General features: G+C 33.5%; 1 protein-coding gene across 1 annotated transcript in view; it reads right to left on the reverse strand.

Annotated features, from left to right (window-relative positions):
• The window catches only part of LOC142341341 (sodium/calcium exchanger 1-like), a 35,846-nt gene extending 27,043 nt beyond the window's left edge, over positions 1–8,803 (reverse strand). The window contains exon 1 of the mRNA XM_075392269.1: positions 8,449–8,803. The gene's annotated coding sequence lies outside the window, so the exon portion shown is untranslated. The remainder of the gene's footprint in view (positions 1–8,448) is intronic.
• Between the last annotated feature and the right edge of the window lie 4,825 nt (positions 8,804–13,628).

Below are 13,628 nucleotides of genomic sequence, written 5' to 3' on the forward strand. Positions count from 1 at the left end.
TTGATTTTCAGCAAGCGCATTTTATAACTCTGAAACTTTCTATTTACAGTATTTTGTTTGTTACCCTTGTTTTAAAACTCATGTTATTATAAATAATCAGCTGTCTTTTTGATTTTTCTCGTTTTTCATTATTAATAATTAAATTAGTGGACCTGCTTACAACTTGTTTTGTAATAACATTACTAACTTTAAGCATAAACTTAAACTTTTTCTATTCACCATTTTGTTCTCTGAATCAATTATTGTACAGACACAATCCAGATACTGAAAATTCTGGGAACCTTGTTAATTGGGCCTATATTTGATGACAATTGGTCCTCTTGCAGATCTTTATTTACGGACTAGTTGAACCCTAAGGTCAAGTTTGCACAAATTTGCAAAATGATTTACAAAATTTGTAAAATGATGTATCATATTTGCAAATATTTGCACACGAAGCTGTTGATGCAGTGGTGATAGAAAAAAATTAAGGCAAATTGCAGATAAATGTGAAAACGAACATTCTGTTTCTTTCAATGTTTTGGGAAAAAATTACAGCCATGGTTTAACAGAGTCGATACCAGGTGATGTGTAGATCCAAGTGAGGGCATGTGTCGTGAAGTAGTGCTGGGTGCTTCAACGAGTTGTTTTATCGTTTTTTTTTTAAATTTGGAATTTTTTTCCAGTAACCAGATCTTCGGTTAGTTTTCGGCAGAAATCGTTTGAATTTTCTTGGGTAGATTTCAAAAAGACGCTGTCAATTAAGCCTGGTTGCGCCCATATGAGTCTAGAAATTATATCCATGCAGACTATATTTGGGAGCTTTCCGATTGTTTAATTTCAAAGTCCCCATAGAAACTTCAAGCACAACTTTAATAACAATTGGCACATAAATATTTAAATAGGCCCTATAACTAGTAAATTTAAGCAGAAAATTAACAACTTTTGGTAAGAAGAGGAAATAATGTGAAATATGCCGCGGAGAATATTTCAGATTTGAATGGGAATTGTTGGAGACATTTCTGCCTACAGGTTTCCAAAGCTAGTCCCCAATTTAATCAAAAACAGTTATCTGTCATTTCCTCCCGGGATTTATAGTGAACACGGCGGCAATAATCAACAGACGAAAAAATTTCAATACAAATATTGATATTATGTTGTTACCAAACATACCCCCCCCCCCCCCCGAAAAAAAAACACAAACTTTCCAAAAATGATATCTCATTCTCTAAAACTTTAAATCTCACACAAAACTATAAATAGCTATTTGTATATCTCATTCACAAATTTCACTAACCGATTTTTATGTATAACGCTGATTCGTAATGAAAACATACACAAATTTTCAAACATTGTTTTCCATTATCAAAATCAATTTGATTCGTTTGAGTATTTTCATTTTCAGCTGTTCAAACAAACAAGAATAATTATAAGTATGACCGTAGATTAGAAGAATAAAATAACAGGCTGTCACTAAAATAAATGAAAATGAATTTTACCAAAAAACAGACAGGGAGTATGTGCTTTTTTTCTGACAAATTTTTATTATAAACTAATGGTTACAAAGTGATAAACCGGAAATTACTTTTTTTCCTACCAAATAAATCAAAAAGCAGCAATCAAAATTTAATTTAACCATGGTGAAAAAAAACGCTGTCGCTGTATAAAATATTTACCTTTTTAGCTTGATTTGCTGCTAAACGCAATACGCTCTTAAATATTGATGTACCCTTTTGTTCAGTTTTCATTTTAAAAATATACACCATAACAGTGCAATGAACTCAAACTCTGTCACCACTAAGCTAGGCAGAAACGTTTAATTGACCATGTTACATTACATAATAAATCGCATTCACGATCAGATATTCAGATACAAGTTTGTCTTCAATTTTTTTCTTGAATACTTTATTTTGCAATAAAATGAATTTAAATTTACAATTGAAAGTTAAACAAAAATTTTGCAGTCACCCAACACAATTGAATGCAAAATTTACAGCACAATTGATAGCAATGAAGAAGTTAGAAAAGTGCGCTCATAAAACTCCATTTTTTTCAGAACCTGCGGGTGTGAATGAAAATCGAAAAACTTGTTTGAAAACTTCAACTGAATATTGTCCCCACTTAGCCTGTTTCACGAAGACGATCTGAATCGTCAAGGGATTCCCCGTAAAAGTGCTATTCGGCAACTTCACCTGCAAACTATTGAAAAAAGTTGCAAACTGAATTTTGAAGAAATTGTTCTCGTGAACAGATGATTTTCTAATTTCTCAATTCTCCATTAGAGGAGGCTGCCACCAGAACGGAAAACGGCAATAACTGTTGCAAGAGACGAAAAATTTATCGTATTTAGTTCGATCGTAAAAAAAAATCAGAAAAGAAATCGCAAAAAACAGGTGGATTCTGTTATGGTATAGATAACCTGCGCTGCATTTCGAATTGATTAGTGTACCTGGCGTAGAAGGGGCAAAACTGAAAAGAAACAAAGACTCACATTACTCATTGAGGCATCAGAAGTAGTCCTCTTACAATTTAAAATCTCCTAATCAGACAAGCAGAACAAAGTGACATCTCAAGAGAGCAACTTCTGAGGAAAAACAATTGATCAATTTTGATCTGTTAAAACGAGAAGTTTTCAAAACCATATCAACAAACTATGTAAAACAGAAAATTGATTTCAAAATAATACTTTCATTGACGGAACACACCCAACCAAACCAGGGAGCAAATTACAGTAAATGCAAAGGGCATGTGACAAACATGAACATTTTCAGTAGTACAACTTAGTTGCAAGCCTGCTGGCTCACAATCCAATAATAATCCCAATCATTCGTCTAAAGACTAACAGTTCTCTAAATTGATTTTCAATGCGTTCAAAATCATGATTTAAGAGATTGTAAGTATTCCATAACCCTCCTTGCGACTTCAAAACCGATAATAGAATTTATTCTTATATATAAAAACTGCACTAGGCCAAACTAATATGTTAATGGGGCGCAATTTTTACAGTGCCAGTCCTCGGCATTGCTTGTTCCTATGGAAAAGTTTGTGCTTTGAGCAAGGTTAAGTGACTCTGCTAAGGTCGAAAAATAAATCTGGCAGGAATTTTTGCACCATTGGAAAGTCATTGGAGTCACGTATCCATAAAAAAACAAGCAAGTGTATAAAATCACTCTATAAAACCTTAAAGTCATCAGAGCCAAGAGAATTATTCTTAACTAAATTGGCGAAGTTGTGATGCATAAAATTTTGTTTATGATCTAAAAAGATTTCGTTTGTACAATTCCTAAATTAAATCTCCGAGAGGAAGGCCATTCATTAAATAACCATAAAGCTAAAAAATTGTTGTTAAGATATTTATGACCACCGAATATTAGTGTTCCATATAGCAATAAAAAACATTTAGCTGTTTACCATTTCGTGCAAAAATTTTGAAAACTGTCTAGAAATTACAGACGGCAAAACTCAAAAACTGATAATCTGTCTCAAAGTTTAAACATAAATAAGACGGCTCGGTAATGTGCGATCGCACACAAGGTTCCGACCCCGCTCATTCACAATTTTGGCATAATTGTCTACCAAATGAGGAACAGGTAGAAAAACCCAAAATTATTTTTGGGAATCCCAAAAAACCCAAATAAAATGCCATAAAAACCCCAAAAAAACATAAGTGGTTTCAAAAAAATAGTGTATGAACGAAACGATAGCCTCCAAAGCAAATAACTCAGTGGAGCAAAAAACGATGCACTAAATTGATAAGATATGCCAATATTAAGAAAGCGAGTGAAGACGAACAGCAAAATCAAACAACAACAAACATTAATTACATCAAAAACTTTATGTCTGTTTTAAAACAAAAAACTTATTAACAAAGTCAACACACCGTCAGATAAAACTGAAACTAAACAGAATAACACATAAATAGAAAAGATATGGGACCAGTCCATAAAAACGTTTGGTAACAATTAGAGAAAAAGAACAAAATTATTAAAGTTAAAAAATTCGCTTATTTTTATTAAACAATAAACTTCAAAGTAATGAAAACCATTTGAAATCAAGTAATATATCACAAAGGTTTACGATTACCAATTCTCCTATAGAAGGGCAATAAGACCTGTCCTTATTCAATTTTTGATGCGGCTAAAAAGAACAAAAAGACCACAAACAAAAATTCACTTAAAACTTGCCAGAAAACGCTCAATTGCGAGAAATATGTTCAATTGCGCCTTCTTCAGACACTGATAATGTAGTATGTGGCTTTTTATTAATGAGACTAGGTAACAAGTAGACAAAAAAGAGAAATTGGCAAAACTAAGTAATACTTGTGATTTTTTTGAGAAACAAAAATACTTCTAAAGCCATGAAAGCCATTAACTACAAAAAGAAATTGTTGAATAGGTTCGTTTATTCGTCCAGAGGAAGCCCTTAATATCTGCAATAATCTAGAATATGCATTGTGTCTACAAAAAGAACGTCAATTATGACAAAAATCAAATTAATTTACTTTTTTTTGTAAGAAACCGATGTCGAAGCCAGTAAGGTAATAGAGAATTCTTTCAAAATGTGAGATTTTGTGACGCCAATCCATTTTGACACCTTTGACACCCTTTGACACCAATAAGGTCATATTTGACCTGTAATTAACGACTTTAGGTAACACAAACACAATAAAAAGAACAAAATTGAGAATACCAGCTTATGTATTCTTCCTTGAAAAGCCAATGAAACCTGTCATTGTACAGGAAACTTCATAAGACTAAAAAGAACAAAGTAAAAACAACAGTTAAAGACAAAATTAAAAAATTCATTTAACTCTTCTTGAAAGAAGTGTCGAAGCCAATGATCTATATCTTTCAGGATTTTAATACGTTAAATTGTGCTTTACGCCAAAACTGTGATAAGAGCACTGCCAATAATGTGATAATGGGTCAAAAACTAGAAAACGTGAAAAACTGACAAATTTCTAAAAATCAAAAAGATATGAAATCTCATAGTATCAAAGCCAGAAAACAATAGCTTAAGGTTTAAAACCGCAATAATCATTAAATTTTAAATCAGTAGAAAAGAGAACAACTCTTTATTTGCTAACACAAGTTGACCAAATTTAAAAAATATAGTAAAAGTTCAATAAGCCATTGTTTATTTAAAAGTCAAATATTTTTAAAAGTCAAAACAACCATAAGCTTTCAAGTAAAAAACTAAATGCATTAGCTTGGAGCTGTTGAGGAAGGCAATTGGACCTATCACTCCTCAGCATTGATTTGATATGTTCTCTTCTTTAATTAAAAAAATCATTACATTCGGACTGATTACAATCGGAATTCTTTTTGGATTGTTACAGTCCAAGATTGGTCCAAAACTAACCCTGCTAATTCTTATTGTCCATTAAGAACAGTTAATTTTTGAATGTTATAGATATAGATAATTTGTTAGTTAAAAACTCGAAAATAAATTCTGCGTTTCTGATAATCAGCAAATAAAATTAGCAAAAAACAACAAAGTTCTAATTACAGAGCACTCTCAACAGAAGTTGAAGTAGGAATAGCCCTCCTTTGAGTCTACAAAGATTGCATTAGTGTTGTTTGGGGGTGTACTTCCGGCAAAATTAATCAAAGTGGACTAAAGAAGCTTATTACGTGTTGTTTTTGATGAAAAAGGCTGAATTTTGACATATTTAGCCCGAATTGTTGACAAAAAAATAAATCAACAATAATAAATTTTTGTCTTTGAAAACAAAATCACCAAAACGTTTCCTAAAAATTTTAACAAATTTTTGCAAAATTGACAGAAATTGAGGCAAAAATTCTGGAAAATGTGAATATAAACAACGGAATTCACTCTAGTTTTCTCAGAAATTTAAACCTTGACAACTTACTGTATAAAACGAACTTTAAAAAAAACCTTTTTAATTCCATATTCTCCGCTGAACGAGCTTTCTAATGGTACCAGTCTCAACTCTCTACGATTAATATATCGATCGGCAAAAATTGTCTGAACAAAAAAACCCATTTGAGTATATAGCTCCTCCCCTCTTAAGAGGGGTAGGAACAATTATTGGCAAGAAGTAGCTGATATTTTTTAGACTCGCATTCAAATTAGGAAATTTTAATCTGAGATTGTACAATTAGTTCGGGCCTATAGCCCCATTCCAACAAAATTATAGCCACAGTTTTTTTCCTTGATGGGGAGGGAGATATAAACTATCTGACAGGAAAGCTAGAGGTAAATATCAAAATTAAAGAGTTAGACAGCAGATTTCTTTTGGAAAACATTGTTATATTTAAAGTAATACAAAAATGTAAAGCATCAAATTATTAATCAGCAAAGTACGTTACTTTTTGGGGGAAATAGAAGAACCCGTTGAAAAAGCTGAATTGTTGAAAAGTTGTGCCTAACTAATTACAAATAGAATAAAAGCAAGGTAAATTTCACTTCATTTAAATGGCACTAAAAAAGTTCTACTTCTTTTCACCCCCATTCAGTTAACCCCCTATCATTTAACCCCGATTTAGTCACTCCTCCATCAAAAAACCCCTCTATCATTTCACCCCTCTATCATTTCATCCCGCCAATTAGCAGTCGACATGAAGGACTTGTTTTGTCATTGTTCTGTTGAGATAGTTTCATGTCAAGTCCCACGGGCCGCTGAGACATGGCCATGGCCCGCGAGGCATGGCCAAATGATTATATTGCTAATGTAATAATCCTTATTTTATAGAAAGATTAAAATCGGGGTGAAATGATAGAGGGGTTAAAAGATAGAGGGTTTAAATGATACAGGGGTGAATAAATCGGGGTTAAATGATAGGGGGTTAAATGAATAGGGGTGAAAAGCAGGACACCCTGAAAAAAACTGGCTTTATCTAAGAAGGTTAAATTTCACTGAAGTCGATAAGACCATGGATCGAAAGCCACGCAATGTGTCGGGCAAAATTTTGATATTCAATTAAAAAATTAGTATCCTTCCATCCAATTCAAATGTTTTTGCATACAGTGGTGCTATACGTTTTATTACCTTTTTTTAAAAAAAAATTTTAGCATGATTGGCTCCCAGCAGATAAAAAGATGTTTCTGAATTGTTTTAAAGCTCTAGAATATTTGGGAGAAAAAAAAATAAAGTTCTTTAGATCCTTGTAATCAGAAGAACATGCATAGAAACCTGACTAGCGCCAGTTAATCAAAATAGTTGTCCATAGTACTAATTTCGCATCATTTGAGACTTTTTGCTTTCTCTCAAATATTTTTGTTGCTTTTTGTGGCATTTCTCTGATACAGAGTGGTGCTGCTTCGCAGGAACTGGTATCGAGTCTTGATCATAAAAGAGTACTTTTGCCAAATAACAAAAGTTGAGCTGTGAAGATACGAAGCTTTGGTTTTATAGCGGAAGGTACTCCCAAATTTCATCTAAACTTATGCAAAGAAGTGGACGCTTTTTATGGGCAGTTTTGCCCTGTTTAGCCCCCAGATTCAAACCAAAGAACACGAAAAGACCATGCTCATCCAAAAAGTGATATGGAAAGCAACTTTTGATTCGACTTCATCCAAAGATTTTACCTTGACCTTAGATGTTAGTGCATACACAGCTCAGCTTTAAATCAGTGCTTTATTTAGTTCGAAGACAAATTGTCACTCGTAACCGCAATTGATTGTTGTTTTTTTTGGGGGGGGGGATATTAGGTGAAGCCGATTGCTGTAACCATTTGGCGAAAATTTTCGAATTTTTCTGGAAAGTAGCGAAAACTTAAAGATTTCAAAAGAATTAAAGAGGGCACTTCGAAGGCAAGTTGACGCTATACGCTACAAAGTACTCAAGTGTCCCTAAAAATGTTCAAACTTGAAAATTAGAACACGTAAAATGTACTTTTCATCAGCTGATTACATCATTTTTACACCCCTCGGTGATACCTGAGGTAAGGATTTTGTCAAAATTTACAGTGAAAAGCCCGAAAAATTAAAAAAAAGTTCAAGTTGTTTCACTCCAAGTAGTTTAGTTTTAGAGCTACGGGACGCGGAAATCTTTGGGAAAAATAATTGTGGGATGGAGTTAAACTGACGTGCTGCAAATGCACAAGTAAAACACCGTCTTCTCGCACATTTTTTTAGGATCCTTCAAATTGCCAGCGTTGATTGGGCGCAAAACAAACATTTTCAAAAATTCTTTAAGAAAAATTTTGGGTCTCCACTAGGGGGATTATAAAAAAAGAATGGGACTACAAAAAAACTAAGAAGGCATCAAGGTTATGTTGACTTTAATTCACAATCACCCCATCCTAAAGGGCAATTTTTTCTCCCTTATTTACTGAATATAATCAACATTATCTCCTGATTTATTGATTGTTTACAATTGAAATTTTTAGGTCAAATTATAATTAACCCTGATGATCAAAATATTGATACATTAGTGGGAGTGTTAGACCCAATAGTCCTCATATGCGAGACAGATTCGGTTTAGGTCACAATAACGAGGCTTACCGTGTTAAGATTGTTTATAGACGTGTGGTGTTTAATAGTGATCAATTCTGACTATAGTGTTGGTGGTCCGCGTGAAGAAATGTTGGTTATAACTATAATTCGAGAATTACACTCGGCAACTTAGTGGCAATCTACAAACTTAGTGAAATCTACAACACGTTTTGCAGCAAACGCGCGCGGGCTATAACTCTAAATTTGAAAGACCGAATGAATGGATCAAAAAGAGATTTTATTATATGAAGGGCTCTTGTTAAATTCCATAGAATACAATTTTGTAGTTTCAAATAATGAAACGCAAATAAACTTGAATGTATTATATGTTCCTTAGCTACTACATAAATCTAATTCAGTTTAGTTTTATATGCGTGGTGCTTATTCATACTTTGCTCTGTTCGCGTAACTGCGAATTCGAGTATGTTCAACATTAATTCCCTTACCATCAATTATGCTTCTATCTCTTACCATAGTATCAACTATGGCTCTGAGCCAGCTAACTTTGCGCTATTTGCGTATAGTTAGTGCCGCCATGGTACTAGCAGAATTGTGTAGCAATGAAATTGAATAAAAGAATTCAAGTCACTCAAGTTTTGTTGTGTTGAGTGCACAACTGCAAATGTTTTAAGTACAATATGTGCTAAAATTTAAAATTGTCCATAACCGAACGGTCATTCGAACGAATTGCACCAATGTATCGATAGAACATGAAACCCTAAGTCCTTTTTTCAATATTCAGCATGAAATTACCCAGGTCGAGGTGTGCGTTAATGATCAGACCCATCCAGACTAAAATCGGTCATGATCAGACCCACCCAGACGATAATCTGCCATGATCAGACTTTAGCTCGTTTTTCATACGTGCTCGTTTTTGACTCGTTTTTATTTCTACCATGATCAGACCCATCCAGACCATAATCAGCCATGAACAGACTTTAGCTCGTTTTTAGAAATTGTGCTCGTTTTTAGAAATTGTGCTCGTTTTTAGAAATTGTGCTCGTTTTTACCTCGCTTTAAAACTTTTTGCTCGTTTTTACTGCGTTTAAAAATTTTTGCTCGTTTAAAATTTTTTTCTGTAAGAAAGAATTCCAAAGTTTGGTTATAGACTTAGTTTTTAATTATGAAACAACTTTTAAGAACCAAAGTTTTCTCTGGGACTTGTAAATTGTAAAAACAATTGGGTTGTTTTATAATAATAATGATAATAATAATACCACAGGCTAACATTAGAAAGCAAATTGTTACATAAATTGTTAATGTTATTGCCATTTTATACATACTTTTGCTCGTTAATGATAAGAATTTAGCTCGTTTATGATCAGAATTTAGCTCGTTAATGATTAGCCTTTAGCTCGTTGATGATCAGAATCTAGCTCGTTAATGATCAGATTTTAGCTCGTTAATGGTCAGACTTTAGCTCGTTAATGATCAGAATTTAGCTCGTTAATGGTCAGACTTTAGCTCGTTAATGATCAGAATTTAGCTCGTTAATGGTCAGACTTTAGCTCGTTAATGATCAGAATTTAGCTCGTTAATGGTCAGACTTTAGCTCGTTAATGATCAGAATTTAGGCAGACTTTGACTAGGAAGCTCGTTCATGTAGGCAGACTTTATTATGACGCTCGTCCATGTAATCAAAAACGCACTTTACCCCCCCTGTGCGTTTTTAATTGTCTGATCATTAACGCACACCTCGACCTGGGTAGCTAATGCGTTCTGGGGACTTTGAGATAAAATCAATTCAACTGATAAATTTTGCGTACGGATCAAAAAAACACGGCACTTGATTGAAAAGATTTTTTAAACATCAGTGTTGGATTTGCAACCCATACCATTAACCCTATCTCTTGTACCCTTCACCTCCTGCAACACACAAACATAGACACAAACATAAACACACATACATACACACAGGCGCGTTTACGTACGCGCACACGTATGTCACGTACTTAGCACAGACGAACATGTATAAAATATACAATTACAGAGCTCTGATTTTACTGTTTGAGTGTGTCCTAAAAATAATCACGTAATCATTGGAGAACTCCATCCTGTGTAATTGTGATTAAAAAATGTCCCGCTTCTTCGAACATTGTTTTAGTACACAGAGTACACAGAGTGCACTCGATCATGACTTCGAAATCTATAATTGTCAATCCTGATCGTGACAACTTCAATTATTTAGTAGCCTTAACATAGTTGGTAAACACCACTACCCCCACGCTTTTTTGTTTACAGTTTTCACGAGAAAAAAAGATACTAAAACGGAATGATAAATTAGTAAATCTTAATTCTGCTTCCTGCGCATTCTTCTAATCGATGAGTTTTGTCTAGGAAACGATTGTTTGTGTTTGCGTTTGAGGTATGCACTTAAAAGAACGCACCAGGCGATTATACAATAAAATTTGCGCCGCTTTCGACTGAAACTTAGTTTGCTATCTGTTAAAACCTAGCCTTTAGAGAGCTACGCAAACTAAATAAATGTTACCATAGCGAGCAAACAAACGTTTATCAGCATTTAGTTAGTTCCATTGAGATATTAAGAAACCATTGGAGCAGAATTTCGATTTTTCCTTGCTGGGTTAACCCCTCGATTTAAGATTTTTGACACTATGCGTCTATAAAGTACGTCTCAAAGTCTATAAATTTCGGGTTTGAAGATTGCCCGCTTCAAAGAAAAGCGCGCGGTTAGACAGCGGCGAATTTGATTTGGAAACCCTTTCGAATGGTAGTTATAATTATGGGGGGATTATTTTGCCCTCAAAACTATTTTGCTTCAAAAGAAACCCGTCTTAAATGGTGAATGCTAAGTAAAAGTAAGCCGAAACGCAAGAAAGTCGAATATTGTAATAGTTGAGTAATCTTTCAGAAATAATACATTGTTAACCGTTACAATCAACAAATCAGCACAGCGCAATGTATTTGCAATTTACTTGTCCTCTTTTTCAAAATTCGGCTAGCTTGTCTGTCGGCTAGCTTGATCGCCACCGTTTTAAATATGAATCTGTCCACTAAGCGCGAAGACATAAAAAGTTTTGGTCTAAGAACTCCGAATTATAAATCCAATAAGGCAAATTATTACCAGGTGTTTGAAGCGAACAAAAAACTCGACAATGCCTCCGATGATCATGTAACGACTCGACCAATCAAAAATTTGCAATGCAAATGCAAAGACAAAAAGTAACTAGCGGACATAAACATCGAAACAGAAATAGAGTTTTAATTAAAACCAGAACAAAAATAATTTAAAGCAGCTTTTCTGGTTCTCAATTTCGCGGCTCAAATTTATCGGAAGACCTTGAATTCCTGTTGACACTCTCTCCTAATCATAATTTTGTCAAGAAGTCACAGAAAGGGACAACAAAAGTTAAGTGAATTTCGATGAGTTTGGAGGTTTTGTATTTCGAAAAGAGATGTTTTTATTGATGTTTTTGAAGCCACGCTTCTTTGAAGAACACCTCAAAATTCTGTTAACCTGCACAAGTGAAGCAAAAATGACGTTTTTAATCATGTTAAAAATGTGTTGCCTCAATTATTTTCCTGAGCCCTTCCTTTGTTAAGAAATGCTTGCTTCGTAGTCACCAAGATTGTACTTTCATTGTTTGAATTTCTGAAGAACCCATTAAAAAAATCGAAATTTGTTTTTAGTTTCAAAATTTATAAAAGAAACGACCGATAAGTTCCACACTAATATCATGGCTAAAAGGAGGGAGACTCTTGAAGTTAACCACCAGACCCATTTATCGAGTGATGTGTTAAAATACCAATTACGTCAACTATTTCAACTTCCAATAAATTTTGGCAAGTTGTCAACTAAACTTTAGCTGGATTTTTTTGTTGAGATGTTGTTTAGCAATGATGCTTGACAATTGCATTATATCAAGAAGCAAAATACCAAAACTAGGAAAATTTGAAACTATCGCAAGGCCAGGAACAGTCTAGAGCATGCTTGGCTCAAATTGCCTATAGACACAAATTGTCTATAACAATAAATTTTCGGTCGCGGTTATAGAAGGGACTCTTGCATTTAGTTATGAAAGCAACAACTCCCATAAAAATATAATAACATCAAAAGTATTTGAAAAACAATTTCATCAAATTTTCTAACGCTATTGCGAGTGCGATAAAAACTTTATTGCTGTTCTGCAAAAAGATTCCCTCGAAAATGCATGCTTGAAGTTGCAAGCTTTATTCGAGCTACTTTATTTGCAGAGCAAAATATTCCTCTACACCTGAAACTAACTCCGCGTGCTCCGTGAATGGCGCAGTGAAAAATGTGAACAATTTACAACAATTCGACAAAAAAATCCATTCTTACAGAATATTATTAAAGTTTCACACTATGTCGTAAACTTGGATATAAATATTTATTGAAAATGCATATTAGATTGCCTTGCCTTAGCGGCCCGTGGAAATTGATATGGAAAAATGACAACCAAACAACTTATTACGACAAAACTCAATTTTTAAACGGTTTTCTTTCCACAGCCTTTCAAAAAAGTTTTCATAAAGTGTTTAAAAAGTTTGAATGAATGCGATGAAGAATAATTTAGTTTCAAGTCTATATTGTGAAAATAAATTATCCGCGGGCTTTAATAATTTTGGATTTCAGTTAATTTAACAATAGAAAGTTTTTCGTGGATTTTCTATATCTATTTATCAGATTATTGTCATCAAACAAATTTTTTGGAAGACGTCATATTCAGTGCCACACGATGGCAAATTCCTTCCAATTTTTAATCAGTGAAAGTGAATTTTTAATCCTTCCAATTTTGAATCAAAAATGCTAACAATTTTTTATTCAAAATTGTTAGCTTTTTTGACATCCCTAAATCCTTAATTTCACTTCTTAATTTTGTTGCTTTTTCCTATTTTTCGAGAAAAATCTGAGCTTTAAATTCAATCATTAGTCAAAAATTTGAATTATAATTTCTTGAAAAATTCACGTAACCGTTCTCTCAGTTAGATGAGAGTAATAGCAACATGAAATAACCAGAAATTAAATTACAACACGTTTCCAATTTTGTTTACTAATTATAAAATAAAATACTATCATAGATTTACAGACTAATAATGAAAGGCTGTGATGAAGCTCTAAGTAAGAAAAGCTCTTAGTAAGCATACGTTTAACTAAGTAAAGCTCTAAGTAAGCATATTTTTAAATTAATAAACACCTCTTTAGATTA

The sequence above is a fragment of the Convolutriloba macropyga genome, chromosome 6 (assembly GCF_964194025.1).
Source record: "Convolutriloba macropyga chromosome 6, txConMacr16.3, whole genome shotgun sequence".
NCBI classification, from domain to species: Eukaryota; Metazoa; Xenacoelomorpha; order Acoela; family Convolutidae; genus Convolutriloba; species Convolutriloba macropyga.